Raw genomic sequence first — 11482 nt, 5'->3', positions numbered from 1 at the left:
TTCCACATTCAGGTTGTGATAATCCACCTCCTCCTCTTTTCTTCAAATCACTCTTAATAGACATGGCCTCATCCCCAGTAGCAAGAGTATACATTGTATACATCGCTTCCCTTTGTGTTTTCATTCTTGCATAATGAAGCACTGCCAAACTGTTTTACTGTTTGTGAGTAGGGGCGACAAAATTCAAGCAGCAGAGGAGTTGCTCATATTCTTAAAGCAGTAAATCTCACTATGATGGCTCACCTTCAACTGCAACTGATAACAGCATCAGGATGAAGAGGACGGGCAGGATCAGGCACAAACAGGGTGGACCGAATCAGGAAAAGGGAGCATAGGTATGGGGACCTTGCAACTTAGACGGACATGTAAAACACTTATGGACTGGAGTTAAATACCTGATGAGTATACACAGGTGGATCCATTAAGCAGTATGCATGTGATTTTTCCTGAAGAAAAAGTAGCATTCTGCTTTGAAACATGTCAAAATAAACCATTGTTTTATCATACACTAACTCCTTCTTACCTTTTGATAACACTAAGAGAAGGAAGAAGAAGAAGAAGACAGTACGGTAGAGAGCCTTTAGAACTGAACAGGAGTTCTGAAGGATTGGTAACATTTTTGCAAAGCACTATGATAGATGAAAATAGATAAAAGACTTGGAACGTAGATACTGCAGCAACAAAACTGTATAATATCTATTTTTATTAAAGACTATTTAGGAATTGTCGCAATTTGCATTTAGAAAGCAAATGAATACTAAAAATAATCTGGTTGTAAGATAAAGAGAGTCTTTAAAGATCAGTGGTTAATAGAGTGAATCAAAAAGTTTAGCAAAACCCTAACTTCAACTCTGTGCTTAAAGGGAACCTGTCAGCCGGATTGTGCACAGTAACCTACAGACAGTGTCAGATCGGCGTGGTTATACTGAATAAAATGATACCTGGGTTGATGAAATCAGTTTTGTGGTAGTTTTTTAATCTTTATTTTCAGTTTTCAGTTAATGATATGCTCATGTTCTGGGGTGGCCTGGAGCGGGGTCTTCATGTGGTGCTCTGATTAGATATTCATAATGCAGACTGCTGACCGGTCACTGATACCTCACTGACCTGCCCCTAGTTTGCATAATAAATACCTGTACATACTGATGGGAAAAAAAACGCTTCTGCAGGAAGGCTTCGGCCGTGGCACCTGCATTACAGCATAATCTTATGCTTAGCTTTCAGTTAATAGCTATTCTTGATGTTATTGAGCAAGTAAAAAAAAAAATCAATTTGAAAATGGTGCCCACCGCACCTGCTCAGTAGTAGCTATCAGTTTATATAGAGGTGATCTGACAGCTGCTTTTATGCTAGCACCAGGGGTGCCATCTTGCTGGAGAAGAAAAAGAAATTCCTCCTCCAAGATGGTGCCACCCACACCTAAGCAGTAGCAGCTCTCAGAGTCATGAAACAATCCAATTTTTTTCACAATCTACTGAATTTTTTTGTAATCGCTTAAATAAAAAACATTTAAGTTTGGTATCACTAGAATTACCCTGATCTGGAGAATTATGTTTATATCAACAATAAATATTGTAAAAATGACCCTCCATGAGTAAAAGAATAAAAGGTAGAAATTGATTTTTTTCACTATTTTATCCTGTTTGTTTTCAGTATATTTTATGTTAAATTGAATGGTGTTATTCAAAACTACAGCTTATCCCACAAGAAGCAAACCCTCGTGCTGCTATGTTGATGGAAAAATAGTTATGGCTCTTGGAAAAAGTTAAGGTTCCAGGTTGTAAGTTGCAACATTAGTTACTCATAATGATTTAGTAATGATTTGGGATTATTTAGTGAATCCTGCATTGAGCAGGGGATTGGACCAGATGACCCAGGAGGTCACTTCCAGCTTTAACATTCTGTGATTCTATGAAAATATGCTAACTAAACTGAAAAACAAAAACTGTAAAAACAGAATATACCGTATTTTTCAGACCATAAGACGCACTTTTTTCCCCCAAAATTTTTGGGGAAAGTGGGGGGTGCGTCTTATGGTCGCAATATACTAACCTCCGCGATCATGGCTGGAGACTGGTGCAGGTGCCGTGGGGCTCTGTAGTGCGGTGGTGGCAGCGGGCTGTGCTCCGGTGCAGGGGTAGCAGCTCTCTGTGCTCCGGTGCAGGGGTGGTGGCTCCGCCGGCATTTCCTCCAAGCCCGGAGGCCCCCGCACATCCCTTGCTGGCCGCCGCCATGTTGCAGTGGCCTCCGGGAACATGGACGCCGGGAAGATGGCCGCCGGTCCGGGGACGGCGCATGCGCAGGTTCAGATCTCGCCCCGAGATCTCAGGGGACGAGATCTCATTGCCGAGATTTGAATCTCATCCCCCGAGATCTCGGGACGAGATCTGAGCCTGCGCATGCGCCGTCCCCGGACCGGCGGTCATCTTCCCGGCGTCCATGTTCCTGGAGGCCACCGCAACATGGCGGCGGCCAGCTAGGGATGTGCGGGGGCCTCCGGGCTTGGAGGAAATGCCGGCGGAGCCGCCGCCCCTGCACCGGAGCACAGAGAGCAGCCACCCTCACCCCACAGAGCCCACCTGCCCCAGCACAGCTGCCCCAGCACAGCACAGCTGCCCCAGCGCCAGCACAGCCCAGCTGCCCCAGCCCAGCACAGAGCAGCTGCCCCAGCACAGCCCAGCTGCCCCAGCACAGCCCAGCTGCCCCAGCCCCAGCGTAGCCCAGCTGCCCCAGCCCCAGCACAACCCAGCTGCCCCAGCCCAGCACAGCCCAGCTGGCCCAGAACAGCTGCCCCAGCCCCAGCACAGCTGCCCCAGCCCAGCTGCCCCAGCACAGCCCACCTGCCCCAGCACAACCCAGCCCAGCTGCCCCAGTACAGCCCAGCTGCTCCAGCACAACCAACCTGCCCCAGCACAGAGCCGCCACCGCACGAGCCTGGACCACTGAATGACCCCTGTGACCACTCCTCCACCTGTGCCGGATCCCTTCCCAGGTAAACTGAATTTGGACTGTTAGACGGACCCCCATTTGACACATTATTATTTTTTTCCCTATTTTCCTTCTGAAAATTGGGGTGCGTCTTATGGTCCGGTGTGTCTTATAGTCCGAAAAATACGGTACCTCTAAATGTATTATATGTTGATCCATTAGAAGCAGAAAGTGCAGCAAAAATAGTGTTAAATCTGAGTGGAGCAGTAATGTTAAATATTTATTGTATAAAAAAAGTAACAGTGACAGATTTGCATTTACAAGTGCCGGCAAAAAAAAAAAAACTTTAAATGTAATATCCACGTCATGATTTCACTTATTAAAAATGCGCACAGTGGAAGAGATAATCAAAGACTGTCTAATAGCAAAACTGGCTTTTTAACATGTAAATGATAATTAATACTAATTATTCACTAAATTCTATTGTAGCAAAATATCCACATTAAAACACTTGAATATTAAGATTTTGTTGTTTTTCTGAACTTGTAAAGATTTTTTTTGCAGTCTCTATATTGAGCAAAGTCCCATGCACCGTAAGGAGAGCTCCATGGAAACTCAGCTCAATCGTCCACCCAGCCGAAAAAATAAGTAATGTTAAAGAGTCAAAGGCACTAGAAGTGTTAATACTTCATCTTTTATTTATTCTATACTAGTAGAATACCCGTGGCTTCGCTCGGAGAAAATATGTTAAATTGTTGGTTATGGTAGCTAAAGTAAAATTTTCGGTGTCACCCTGAAATTAACATTTTCAGAGTGCTACAGTAAAAAAAACACAACTGTTTTCCCCGCAGCACTTTCACTTTCACCTTCACATTTCTCCAGTATATGTATAGGGCCTAACTTTGGGGGCCCCAATCTCATGATGGGGGGACGCTAGTGAGATTTAACGTGCGTAGTATTCTGCCCCTTTGGGTGGAGAGGGGGCGTGCCAAATTTCACACAAATCAGGCGAGAGCTGTGGATTTTTATAGAGAGGGCTACTACAGATTTTAAGATATATATATAAATATATATATACAGTCATATGTAAAAGTTTGGGCACCCCTATTAATGTTAACCTTTTTTCTTTATAACAATTTTGGTTTTTGCAACAGCTATTTCAGTTTCATATATCTAATAACTGATGGACTCAGTTATATTTCTGGATTCAAATGAGGTTTATTGTACTAACAGAAAATGTGCAATCTGCATTTAAACAAAATTTGACCGGTGTAAAAGTATGGGCACCCTTATCATTTTCTTGATTTGAACACTCCTAACTACTTTTTACTGACTTCCTGAAGCACTAAATTGGTTTTGTAACCTCATTGAGCTTTGAACTTCATAGCCAGGTGTATCAAATCATGAGAAAAGGTATTTAAGGTGGCCACTTGCAAGTAGTTCTCCTATTTGATTCTCCTATGAAGAGTGGCATCATGGGCTCCTCAAAACAACTCTCAAATGATCTGAAAACAAAGATTATTCAACATAGCTTTTCAGGGGAAGGATACAAAAAGTTGTCTCAGAGATTTAACCAGTCAGTTTCCACTGTGAGGAACATAGTAAGGAAATGGAAGAACACAGGTACAGTTCTTGTTAAGCCCAGAAGTGGCAGGCCAAGAAAAATATCAGAAAGGCAGAGAAGAAGAATGGTGAGAACAGTCAAGGACAATCCACAGACCACCTCTAAAGACCTGCAGCATCATCTTGCTGCAGATGGTGTCACTGTGCATCGGTCAACAATACAGCGCACTTTCCACAAGGAGAAGCTGTATGGGAGAGTGATGCGAAAGAAGCCGTTTCTGCAAGCACGCCACAAACAGAGTCGCCTGAGGTATGCAAAAGCACATTTGGACAAGCCAGATACATTTTGGAAGAAGTTCCTGTGGACTGATGAAACAAAGATTGAGTTGTTTGGTCATACAAAAAGGCGTTATGCATGCGCTGTATTGTTGACCGATGCACAGTGACACCATCTGCAGCAAGATGATGCTGCAGGTCTTTGGAGGTGGTCTGTGGATTGTCCTTGACTGTTCTCACCATTCTTCTTCTCTGCCTTTCTGATATTTTTCTTGGCCTGCCACTTCTGGGCTTAACAAGAACTGTACCTCTGTTCTTCCATTTCCTTACTATGTTCCTCACAGTGGAAACTGACTGGTTAAATCTCTGAGACAACTTTTTGTATCCTTCCCCTGAAAAGCTATGTTGAATAATCTTTGTTTTCAGATCATTTGAGAGTTGTTTTGAGGAGCCCATGATACCACTCTTCATAGGAGAATCAAATAGGAGAACTACTTGCAAGTGGCCACTTTAAATACCTTTTCTCATGATTTGATACACCTGGCTATGAAGTTCAAAGCTCAATGAGGTTACAAAACCAATTTAGTGCTTCAGGAAGTCAGTAAAAAGTAGTTAGGAGTGTTCAAATCAAGAAAATGATAAGGGTGCCCATACTTTTGCACCGGTCAAATTTTGTTTAAATCAAGATTGCACATTTTCTGTTAGTACAATAAACCTCATTTGAATCCAGAAATATAACTGAGTCCATCGGTTATTAGATATATGAAACTGAAATACCTGTTGCAAAAACCAAAATTGTTATGAAGAAAAAAGGTTAACATTAATAGGGGTGCCCAAACTTTTACATATGACTGTATATATATATATATATATATATGAAAGATAAAAGACAAAAATAGTAGTAATGCAATGTAGCAACATTTCTTTCTCTCTGCCTTTTATTCTACAACATTGATTGCTTCTTTGGTCTGGTGGAAAATAAATCAAGCCAAGTTTGCACAGAGCTCTCTTTGTGATGCATTGGGACTTTTCTCAAATGCATGTAAATCTGTTACTGTCACACTTTTAGCTGTTCAAATTATAATTTATATTTAACGGGTTGTTCTCATCTTCTAGAATGGGTATTGCCAGATAGTGCTTGTAAATACATGCAATTTTGCATTTTACTGCTTATAAAACATGTAAGCCATTCTTTAGATAAACAATTTTCTTCAGTTTACAGCTCATTGCCTTCTAAGCTAACCATCTACAGTTGTGGCTCCTGCTCATCAATGTATTTAATATAGGTCCAATGTTGTTCCTGAAGAGTAGGACAAGTGTAATGCTAGCGAAATGTTAGTATTATGCGATTTTTCTCACCTAGCATTCTTATGACATCTGTATGACATGCGTATGCAATCCGTTGCACTGTGTTTTTAACTTCAGCTTTTACATGCACTAATTCTCTATAATTTCAAGCTAGTTTTCTAAGTAATAGAGCTATAGATAGATAGACAGAACGATAGATATAGAAATCATTTAGATATCTAATCAGTGATTTATGTGTGTGGTTTTATGTACTTGAATTTAATTCAAAATTAAATAAATTTAAAAAATGGTGTGGGGTTCCCATAATTTTTATTAATCAGCTGAGGGAAACCAGACAGCTGAGAGTTGGTCTTAGCCAGGGAAGGGGTAATAAACATGGAGCTTCCCAGACTATTAATATCAGCTCACAGCTGTCTACTTAACCTTTACTACTTATTCACAAGGGGTGACCCCCCCAAAAAAAAAAATGACATGGGATACCCCATATTTTTAATAACCAGCAAAGGCTAGGCAGACATCTGTAGGCTGACATTAATAGCCTAGGAAGGGACCATGTAAATTGGCCCCCTCCCAGACTAAGAACATCAGCTCTCAGCCACCCTAGAAATGGCTCATCCATTAGATGTATGGGTAGTCTTCATTACTAACCCCTGAGCTTTATGTCAGCTGACAATGCAATGCTGACATGAACTCCAATACTATTACCCCACCTGCGACTGTACCAGGGCAAGTGGAATGAGTGGAGGCTATGAGCCAAAATCTATTAAAAATAGGGGAGGACCCCATGTGTAATTTTTTGTGTCACCCCTTATTAATTACCAGTAAAGGCTAAGTAGACAGCTGTGAGCTGATATTATTAGCCTGTAAAGCTCCATGTTTATTACTCCCTTCCCAGGCTATAAACATCAGCCCCAGCTATCAACTTTCTCTCAGCTGGTTATGAAAACTGTGGGGGATCCTATGCCATTTTTTTAATAATTAAAATTAAAATTAGAAACATGTAATGTTGGATACTAAACTACACATGAAGTGATAATACAAGGACCCTAGATCCTTTCCAAAGTCAGCACTGCTATAGGCCTACTTATGTTTTTGAAGTTCCCCCTTTATGTAAATATTGTTACATTAATTAATTTCCAAAATATTATTTGGAACTAAAGATCTGCTTTAACACTATACAAGCTTATGTGTTTGTCTAAAGTGGCAAATAAAAAAAACAAGTCAATTATAATTGTTAAAATTTAAATTTATTAAGGATAAAAAATTAAAAAAAAAAATTGGCATATTGCAGAAATATGCCTAACCATGACAAATATAAATTTAAACATTAATTCAAGACAAAGCAAAATGGGAAACAATAAACAACAATGAAACATTACAAATTATAATAAAAAGGTGGGGAACTCAAATCAGGGCCAGGACTGGGTGTTGAAAAAGGTGGGGGAGCAGCAACAGGATTGGAGACATAAGGGATAAGTGAGGAGAAGAGGATTAAAGAGTGGAAATACTCCATGGTCCGGAGTGTTGGGTAGATATGGGTTGTCCAGCCAAAATGTACCACCCTCCTGCTGTAGATCAAGTTGCTTCAGTGGCTGTAGTGGCATCTCAGCACACAAATCCTGAGTCCCAAAATTTCCTTGGGCCTTGTCTTCTGGGTTTGGCCTATCATTCCAACAAAATAAAGGGGATTGGGGCAGGAGAGATAGTGGTGAGGGGGTTGTTGGCTGCCAAGATGGTTGTACTGTAGTAGGTGGAGGTGGCTACTGGGTGGCTGGCACTGGAGGTGGTGGCTACCATGCTGGTGGCTCTGTTGATTGACCTTTTGAGGGTCCAATGGCCATTTTTTGTTGGCCTCCAAAAGCTGCAACCTTTTGAGGAATTCAAATAACAGCATTGGAGAAATTCGAGTTGTTGAGGCAGTCAAAACTATTTGGAGGGCAGCCCTGAATCTCAGCCTCAAACCAAAGCAGGCATGTGTTGTGAATTCTCTCTCTGGCTTCCCTCTGGTGATTGCTGAAGGTAGTGGAGCTGGTCAGATTGACAGAGGGGTTGCGAGTTCTCTTTCTGGGCTCCCTCTTGTGGTTACTGGAGGTAGTGGAGCTGATCTGATTGACAGAGGCTTGCCACCTGATAATGAGGAGGACGATTGGAGATCTGGGGTTTCTGATTGGGATTTAAGACAGCTGACTCCCTCTATCCCTGCTGGTGATTTTTTTTCCTGTGTCTTCTGAGGTCTGATGTCTCCTGCTCTGTCCCTGCATGGTTCAGCTAAGTGATTAATTTGCTATTCTGTTTGCATTTGATCTAGTTTTGTCTATCTCTGCTTTGTGTGGGTCAGCCAGCTCTGGCTGGGGCTGTGCTTAATCACCGCCCATATGTTACTGCTTGTGCCAGTTTGTTTTGTCCCCTGTTATATTGGTCTCTCTTTGCTTTGCTTTCAGAATATACCAGAGTGCTGATATAGTGGGTAGCACATGGGTAGACAGGTCAAAGAAGAACACACAGATGGGAGAAGTCAGCACATGGGAAAGAGAGTGTGGATAGGTGGGTGAGCAAATGGGAGGAGAGATTCTCAGCGCTGCAAAGCCTGATCCCCATCATGACATTAGTGCCCTCCCGATGCAATAGCATCGTGCCTCCATCTAGTATATATATACACATATACTCATATTAGAAACAACACATACATGTCAGCACATGCAAGAAGGGATATGGTTACCAACATGCATACAAATATATGGGCCCATGTTATGAGTTCATTTTCTCCTTCACCTCTGATGTCTGATGAACTCCCTCTGCTGGTGAAAGGGGGTAGTGAAATTGATCTGGATGGGAAGAACCTGTCATCTGAACAGGTGGAGTGTGATTGAACATCCGGAATCTCTGAGTGGATATAAGGCAGCCGACGCCCTGCAAAGTTGCTGGTGATCCTTTCTGCTCTGAGCTCTGGCATCCAGTTAAGTTCCTGTCTACTAAAAGCTAAGTTTTTGCTCTGCTATTTTTCCATGAAATTTTGTCTGTTTACTTAGTGTTTATGTTCAGCCTTCCCTGGTTGGGACGGGCTGAACTCCATTTTTGTCTCTGATCAGTTGATCTCTTTGTTCTGTCTTCAGAATTATTTTTAGTATTCATTTGCTTTCTAAATGCAAATTACGACAATTCCTAAATAGTCTTTAATAAAAATAGATATTATACAGTTTTGTTGCTGCAGTATCTACATTCCAAGTCTTTTATCTATTTTTATCTATCATATTGCTTTGCAAAAATGTTACCAATCCTTCATAACTCCTGTTCAGTTCTAAAGGCTCTCTACCGTACTGTCTTCTTCTTCTTCCTTCTCTTAGTGTTATCAAAAGGTATACATAGTGCTGATATAGTGGGGGCGAAGTCGTGCGACTTTAGTGTTTTTGTGCATCAGACCTGTTGGACTTTTTGCAGGGTTTTTTGCGTGATTGCAGACAGTGTCTTTCCTTTCCTGTCCTGTCTAGTCAGTGTGGGCCCCATTATTTGCTCAGTCTATTTTCCTGCCTGCATTTGTGTTTTCATCTTGTCTCACCGACAATATATGTTTGGGGGCTATCTATTTCTTTGGGGTCTGCTCCGGGGCAGTTTAGATTTCTCCTTTCTTGCTTTAGGCTTAGTTAGCTCTCCGGCTGTGCCAAGGCATCTAGGATCATTGTAGGTATGCTCCACAGCTACTGCTAGTTGTGTGCATAGGATCAGGGGTCTGCAATCCGCTTAGTTACCAACCTCTCTGGTTTTCTGTGGCTTAGCCTGGGCCTGCTATCCTCCTCGGTGACCCATTCATAACAGGCATGCCTGAAATAGTTAGCCAAGCTCAAATATAAATCCACCTTCCCATCATCACTCACATCAATTTCCAGGTCGTGTTCACCAGTGCTGGTGTGGGGGGGTCCTCCTTCACTTATTGGTTCATGGAGGATGGTGTCGATGGGCTGTGTTGTGATGGTTCTCTCTGAAGGCTCCTCTTAATCCTGGCTCCAAGTTCAGAATCATCTTTGGCCTACAGCACCTTTGAACTGGAGGTAGTTCCCTTTTTGCTCCAGTTAGATCTGTAAGGTTTGGGATAACAGAGAAGAAAAAATTATTGCTATGTAAAATCATAATCAAAACATTACAAACAACAAACTGAAAAGGTAGCTACTATGACTGGGGCCAAAAACTGGAGCTGGTCATAACACAGGTATGGTTGTTTTTTTTTTAAGGGCCACACCACCACTCTTGCTGCAATGTTGTCGCTCGCAGTGGAAATATTTTTTTGTATTTCATCTCACCTTCAAAATTACACATATTCAGACAACTATAACTTACAGTTTATATTTGCAGTACTTACATACTGTATATCCTTTTGAACCTGTTGTGAGCGGTCTTCAAAATTTGGACAGTTGGCAGCAAATATAGGTCCTCGTTGCATGCCAGCAACTCTGGTTCTCAAAACGTCATCATCCCTGCTGTCCCATTATTCTGACCTTTGATGCACCAGCACCACCATCTTTTACACGTTGATGGTGTGAGCCATAGTGATGGTTTCAATGGAGGTGTATCTTGTTTTTTTCCACTTTGTAATATCCCTTGGGTCAAATGATGAGCTTCCTTGGAAGTTAAATTTCTTGTTTTTTTTGTTATGTAGGTGCGTTTTATTTTATACAGACGCAATATGGATGTCATACTCAAGGTCCATGGGCTGGGCGATTTTTTTTCTCACACCCATTGACTTGCATTGCCGAGTCTCGTCTGATATACGTGGCCACTCCCAGCATACTGCTATTTTTTTCTTAGTCCATTCCGAGCTTAGAAAAAAAATCGGAGATTCATTCAATAACATTAGTCAGAGTGCAATCCGAATTTTTTTATCAGATTGCACTCTGCAATTTTGAACGCAGATGAGTATGAGCTCTTATACAGCAGAATTTGTACAATGCTTACAATGTCTTTTCCAATGAGCTTGTAAGTACTGTTTTGAAGCCTGGCCGAGATTGCTGGAGCATGCTATTACCTTCCTGTTCTAGCTAACTCCTGCAAAACACTAGACAGTAGTAGTGGTCGGTCTCCTAGGTAACAAACTGTTAAAAGAAAAGCGTTAATATCTCAGAATGGCTGCAAATTTTAAGAAGCAGTAAACAGCAAAAAAATCTTATTTTTACAAGCACTATCCAACAATATTCATCTATGAGTACGGAATAACCCTTTAACTCTTATTTACCGCTACGTTTTGCTCAATTTCTACCTCAACTGGGTCAACAAATGATAACATAATATAATAAAATGCTTTGTAGTCTTGGATAGTAACAGATTAACAATCAGAAAGTTTCTTTCTAATTACTCTTAAAGAATATAATACAATAATCCCTCAATGCGTTCTGCTGCTTTATTAGTCTATTCTTTT

Source organism: Dendrobates tinctorius, unplaced genomic scaffold (genome assembly GCF_039654945.1).
Source record: "Dendrobates tinctorius isolate UK_male_01 unplaced genomic scaffold, ASM3965494v1 ptg000004l, whole genome shotgun sequence".
Taxonomy (NCBI): domain Eukaryota; kingdom Metazoa; phylum Chordata; class Amphibia; order Anura; family Dendrobatidae; genus Dendrobates; species Dendrobates tinctorius.
The sequence above is the reverse complement of the archived record's forward strand: the minus strand, read 5'-3'. Positions refer to the sequence as shown.